The 6,720-nt window shown below is 41.8% G+C and overlaps 1 protein-coding gene across 2 annotated transcripts in view; it reads right to left on the reverse strand.

Annotated features, from left to right (window-relative positions):
* DAPK2 (death associated protein kinase 2) overlaps positions 1-6,000 on the reverse strand; it is a 120,380-nt gene extending 114,380 nt beyond the window's left edge. For both annotated transcript variants that reach the window (XM_063449418.1, XM_063449417.1), the window contains exon 1: positions 5,912-6,000. The gene's annotated coding sequence lies outside the window, so the exon portion shown is untranslated. The remainder of the gene's footprint in view (positions 1-5,911) is intronic.
* Between the last annotated feature and the right edge of the window lie 720 nt (positions 6,001-6,720).

Below are 6,720 nucleotides of genomic sequence, written 5' to 3' on the forward strand. Positions count from 1 at the left end.
AACCATTTCTAGTCGTATCCCGCATTCCACCACCCCTTACCCATAATATTGCTGCATCTCCTCTCTCTGCTATTTTGTTCTGAAAAAAATGTAAAACTGGGTGGATTTTCACCTGGGGTCCAGTAGGGCTGCTGGGCAGGGAGGCGGCCGGACGTGCAGGCAGGCGGGCGGACAGCGCGGGAGCACTTTCCCCTGAGCTCTCTTTGCTCAGCTCCCTCGCACGCAGCAGTGTGATGCAGGGAGCCGGAATATGACGTCATATTCCTGCTCCCGGCCTTACTGCAGGTCGCGCGAGGGAGCTGAGCAGAGAGAGCTCAGGGGAAAGTGCTCTCTCGCCGCCCGCCCAGGAAACAACTGGCCACCTGTCACGGGGGAGCCCAAAGGTGGCCAGCCGGCCAGTTCTTGGGCTCCCATAAAATGAGGCAAACAAGGCCCCCTGGAAATTGCCACCCAAGGCAAATGCCTTGTTTGCCTCGCGGTAGACACATCCCTGTTGCTGTCCCTGTATTTTTTTTTTATACTTGTGGCAAGAATTTAACCTATATTTAAAAAAAAAAATTCAGCATGCCTACTTCAATGGGTAGATGGGAAATGGGAAGTTTCTTCCCATAATTATTGGAGTGCTCACAGTACGTCTTCTTCGTTTTGCTGAGTATCTGTTGTATGAGTCGCCAGGTCCATTCAAGCGTCCTCATAAGGGGGAGAGGAACCATGTGGAGACCAGGGCATGGTCAGATCATGTGATGGTATTTATTGTGGAATCAGCCTAGTCTAGTCTGGAATAAGTTTGGTGTAAGGTGAAATCCTGCTTCTCTGGGTGTTGCACCCTTCAGCAGTCAACCAGGCGCATCTTGGCCAAGGTTTCACGTGAGTTGCGCAGTACATGTGCTTATGTTGTGCTGGTCCTTGAGGAGTCCAGCTTCGGTTCTAATGGGAGATTGAAGTCCCCAACCAAAATAAGTACCCCGGATCTAAACGACTCTAAGGTCTTCAATGTTCTCTTAAGGAAGATATGTTGATGCTTACTAGTTGTGTAGATGGGTGCGCACCATCACGATTGTCACTACAGCCTTTTTTGAGTCAGGGTGATTAGCTACAAAGGAATGAGGGGATCGTCTGTCCTCCAGTCACCAAAGTTTTATAAGAACCATACCTGAGTAAGATGCACAGATATTATCCTGGCATTATTATTATTATAATATTATTTACATAGCGCCATCACATTCTGTAGCGCTGTGCAATGGATGTATTGCTTCTATATATATGTGTGTGTGAATATATATATATATTTATTTTTTATAGCAAAGCCAAGCACAAAGGAAGGCAATAAAAATAGAAGGGGAACTTAAGACAAATGTTAAATTGTTTATGACTCTTATTAGTGTTCAAGCAGTATACTTATAATCTACTGGCTGAATGATTGAGGTTTATAGAAGAACTTACTTTTCTCAAATTGACGGATATCATTTCTCTTGCTCCCATTAAAACATAATCAACAATTCAATCAAGATTTATTTTATGCAAGAGGATTAGTGAGCACAGAGGTTTTTTTTCTGTTAATTTAGGGATCTGTATTTTATAGGGCATTGCACAGTGTGATGTTCCTCTATAATACCGATGCCTAGTTTTAACCAAGCAACTATTTGCTGCATAAGGACCATTTGTCCATATGCTGTCAATTTGCTCCCCCCCAACCAAAAAACAAACAAACAGAATTTTCCCATTAACATCATATTTTACTATTTTATTTAGCCTTTGACAAACATGACACTTACGCTTCTATTTTAGAACTGTTATGTAATGTGAAATAAGGAAGTCTTTTAGGAAATAACCAAAGTTCTCAGTGAATACTTTTGTAGCAACCTGTTTCATTACCCGAACCTATACCCTTTGTGTCACTATAGCCCACTCCCTCTAGCATGTAAGCTCATTGAGCAGGGCCCTTAACCCCTCTGTTCCTGTGGGTCCATTTGTCTGGTTACAATTACGTATCTGTTAGTCCACCCATTGGACAGCGCTACGGAACTTGTTGGCGCTATACAAATAATAAAATAATAATAATGATATGTAATAGTGTTACATCCTCCAATACTTGCGTACTTCTTTCTATCCCATGTACAGCAATATAGAGGTAAAACGGTATGTACTAACTACACATCCCAGCTTTGCCTTCAACTTGTACTTGTTTGCGTCAACTAAAAACAATTACTGATAGGGTTAAATTGAATCCCTCTATCAGGGCCGTCTTTAACGCCCCGGGCCCTGTCCCTGCTGGGGGGCCCAAGACAGCTGCTCAAACTAGCCCGCAAACTATGGGGGCCCATCGGGTGGCCCATGCACTTAGGGCCACCCAGTGGGCCTGTGTCAGCAGGGGCCCGGTCGGGCGCTGTGGCGCTTTAACAGCGCGACCGGGCCCTTGCTTTTTGGCAGCCGGCTGGGAGGAAGTGGCAGCCGCGCGTCACTTCCTCCCACAGAAAAAGGAGCCGCGCGGAGGAAGGAGGATCAGCTGTACAGGAGGGGGCCAGGCCGGGAGAGAGCCAGAGCTTAACTTCCAGCCACCCCAGCCAGCCCACTGGACCCCAGGGAATCCACCCTCCAGGAAAAGGTAAGAAACTGGAGGGTGGTTATCAAATTTTGCATGAATGTCTGAGTGTGTGTGTGTGTCAGTATATATGTATGTGTGTATGTCTGTTAGTGTGCCAGAATGTCTGTGTGTGTGTGAATCTGTCAGTGTCTGTGTGGTTCAGTATGTATGTGTGTATGTGTGTTTGTTTCTCAGTGTCTGTGTGTATGTGTGTTTCAGTATATCTGTCTGTCTGTGTGTATGTGTGCCAGAATGTCTGTCAGTGTGTCAGTATGTCTGTGTGTGTTTGTAATGCGTTCATGTTCTCTTGCTTATGACAGGTGCCAATCACAGTATTGCCAAATATATAACAAATATTACAGAGGCATCAGACTCAATTGCATGTTTATTTTTGCTGATGAAAATTTAACATAGTCAACAAAATCACAATCGCACACGTCCAAGTGTTTTTTTTTTTTTGCATTTTTAGTTTCACAAAAATTAAAGAAAGATCTTACAGATCCTATATTTTGCGTTACGCAAACAAGCTTAATCTCAATAATTTTGGAAAAGATGTATTGACATATTTATCTCTAAAATTCAACTGTCAAAAATCAGTTGATAACTCACTGATACTCTTTTCAACAAATTAACTTATATCTGAAAATGAACTAATTTAAAAGTTTTGCAGTACGTGATGATAGATTATCTGATTCATTGCTGATAACCATTAACCTGTGATGTTATCAAAAAGCCACCAAAAAACTAATTTGGACAATGATAAACATTAAACACAGTTATATGTTTTGATGATTTTTAATTCTGATGTCTAACTTTGTCAGAATTAATGGTAGAACGCAATATGTTTAGATTTTGGAATAGGCAATATTTTCAGAATTGATTATCCACCACAAAAAACTGTCAGTGTCTGTGTGGTTCAGTATGTATGTGTGTATGTGTGTTTCAGTATGGCTGTCTGTGAGTGTCAAAATGTCTGTATGTGTGTTTGTCTCTCAGTGTCTGTGTGTATGTGTGTTTCAGTATGTCTGTCTGTGTGTATGTGTGACAGAATGTCTATGTGTGAGTCTGTCAGTGTCCGTGTGGTTCTGTATGTCTGTGTTTGTCAATATGTCTGTCAGTGTATGTGTGTTTCAGTATGTCTATCTGTCTGTGTGTATATGTGCCAGTATGTCTGTCAGTGTATCTGTATGTCTGTGTGTGTGAGTCCGTCAGTGTCTGTGTGGTTCAGTATGTCTTTGTGTATGTGTGTTTCAGTATGGCTGTCTGTGTCAGTACGTCTGTCAGAATGTGTCTCTGTATCTGTATGTTGTCCAATTGTGTTTGTGTGTGTATCTGTATGTGTCAGTGTTTGTATATGTATATCTGCATGTGTCAGGTTGTGTATCTGTGTGTCTGTATGTGTGTCAGTGTGTGTGTCGGTGTATCTATATGTAGTCAGTGTGTGTACCTTTGTATCTGCATGTATGTCAGTGTTTGTATCTGTGTGTGTGTCTATGTGTGTGTCAGTGTCTGTGTGTATCTATATGCGGTCAGTGTGTATCTGCATGTGTGTCAGGTAGTGTATTTGTGTGTATCTATATGTAGTCAGGGGGGCCCAAGTAAATGCTTGCCCAGGGTCCAATCAAATTTAAAGACGGCCCTGCCCTCTATAAATCTCAACAATAAATGGTACCAACAGAAATTTCCCAGAAGAAGATTTCCAACAAACCACTGCTTCCATTCCTCCTCCTTCGATTATGCTTCCTATACAGAATTGCAGATGCAAAGGCTGTTTTTTAAGGAAATGATTGACAGGGAGTCAAAATGCTCAATGCCAATCAATGTGCTCTGGTCCAGGATAGAAGTAAATTCAACAATGTCAATTCCTAAATTTCATTTTATTTTCCAGATGTCTCAGATTTCTTTTGTAAAATACAGGTGATAAGGAAACAGAATATTAAAATCGTATCCTCTAAATTCTGATTAGCATGTAACCACACAAAGTGCCAATTGCAAAACCTTGTAGATGTATCAGAATAACACTAAAAAGTAATACAGCCACATTGGGCCCTGTCCCACAGAGCTTACTATCACATTCCTACAGAAGTTCAAAGCGAGTGAATATGGACAGGAGATAGAGTTCAAACCTGCTCCTTTTTTTTCTTTTCGTAGAATAACAGATCATATCTCCTGCAGATAAAATGTGGTAACTGATGTCTATTCTGGTTCACTGCCCAGCACAAATAACAGTGTTTGCTAATAGATTTCTTTCAGAAGTCTGGTATGCACACAGTCAATGGTGTACTAACTAGGTGTATGCCAGTACAAAGTGTATCACAACATTAGTAATCTGTGCTAAAAGCACTGCTCCAATCAGAACTGTATCACAGCTCTCACCATGAGTAAACACAGCCTCAGCTGTATCAAAGCTCCCTTCTGGAGCACATACAGACCTCCAGCTCCAGCACTGCTCCCATCTGAGGTGTACACAGTACTAGCACACAAATCCATGAGCCCCGGTTAGAAATACACAGAGCAAAACTGTGTTACAGCATTAATGCAGAGAATAATAATTTATAATATTGTACAGCGCTGCAGAATAGGTTGGCGATATATAAATACAAATAATAATAATAATAATATACCATCAAAACCATACATTTAGAGTAAAGCTATTCCAGATATGTGCAGAGCACTGCAGAGATGTAACCTTGGAGTGCAAAGCTACCTTTTAACAAAGGGGTGGCCAATAGTTGGGGGTCCAGATGTTGCCCATCTCAATTCTAGAATATAACATAACAAATGAGGTATACAGTGATGTAATCTGGATTAACTAATAGGATCTGCAAAGTGAGTCACTAGACCAGCAGCAGTCAGCAAGCAATATCAGAGATCTGACACCAGCACCGAATCCACTCCAACCATAACATACAGAGCACTTCTGGGGCAACGTTCTAAAAGTGAAGCGGCAACATTCCTTTGGTTCCCATGGTGATTGCTCCATTTCCAGAACCTTACCCCACAATAGCGCTGGAAACATAGCACATATCAGCTGATCATCTCTTCTAATACAGAGGATCACTCTATACAGAGGGCCAATACAATGATACAGATAACCTTGCTTTATGGCCACAGATCTACAAACAAGAGAAATGCCCCATCATGTAGCTTTGCAAAGAGCCCTTCCAGAGCCAAGCAAGTAAAAATAGACATGTGTGTCCCAAGCAGCCTGTAGGTGTTGACAGAATGGTCTTTCTATGTATGTGGGGTTTATTATAAAGAACAAGTCTACACCCCCCCTCTCACCCAGGGTATAAAGAGTGAAAAAGAATTAACCCAGAAACTCACCTCCAGGAACAAGTTATGAGGTCTGTGCAGAGCTTACACAGCCTGCAGTGTGTCCTCATACTCACTAGCCTTTAACTGTCACACTAAGGGACTCCTTGTCAGTAACTCACTGCGTGCTCCAGAAGAGCATGCCCCCTGCCTAAAATCCATAGAATTGGAGCGCCACCACATGGTTTCAGAGAGAACTACACCTCCTCTAACATGCGTGATACGTGTGTAACAGTGCCACCACGTGTCTGCACTCAGTACTGCTGTGTACAGGTGTAGCATAGGCTCAGGTGAATTCATCAAAAAGAATGGTTGGGAGAATCTTTATTCCACAATAATATTGGGGTTAAATTGTATTTTGCAATCTAAAAACTAACCATAACATTCACTCACATTTATATTCTCGATTTAAGCTGGATCTGTTGCTTCTGCTTTAACAAAATTCAGCTATAGTTTGTACAAAGAAATGGTATAATGTATCCCCCCTCCCCCCAATTTAAATCAGGCTCATCTCTGACAGTCAGAGTACATGGCATAAAAAATGAAGGAGCTCTAAGCATCATCCTGCCCTTTGTCATGCTGTTATTCACACCTGGAGATGTAAAGGAACTAAGTTTTTTTTTTAAATATTTAAATCCGCTGCAAGCCTCACCAAAGTAAGTGATTCTGTAATGTTTCCTGCGGTGAGAGAATGAGGAAATGGTACTTTCAGAGATGCAAGTGGAAGTGTTACAGTTTAAATGTATATACCCAGAGTGTACCCTGTACAAACCGACAAACAATTAGCCTGATCTCCAAGAACAAACTAACCACAGACAGTT

The sequence above is a fragment of the Pelobates fuscus genome, chromosome 3 (genome assembly GCF_036172605.1).
Source record: "Pelobates fuscus isolate aPelFus1 chromosome 3, aPelFus1.pri, whole genome shotgun sequence".
NCBI lineage: Eukaryota > Metazoa > Chordata > Amphibia > Anura > Pelobatidae > Pelobates > Pelobates fuscus.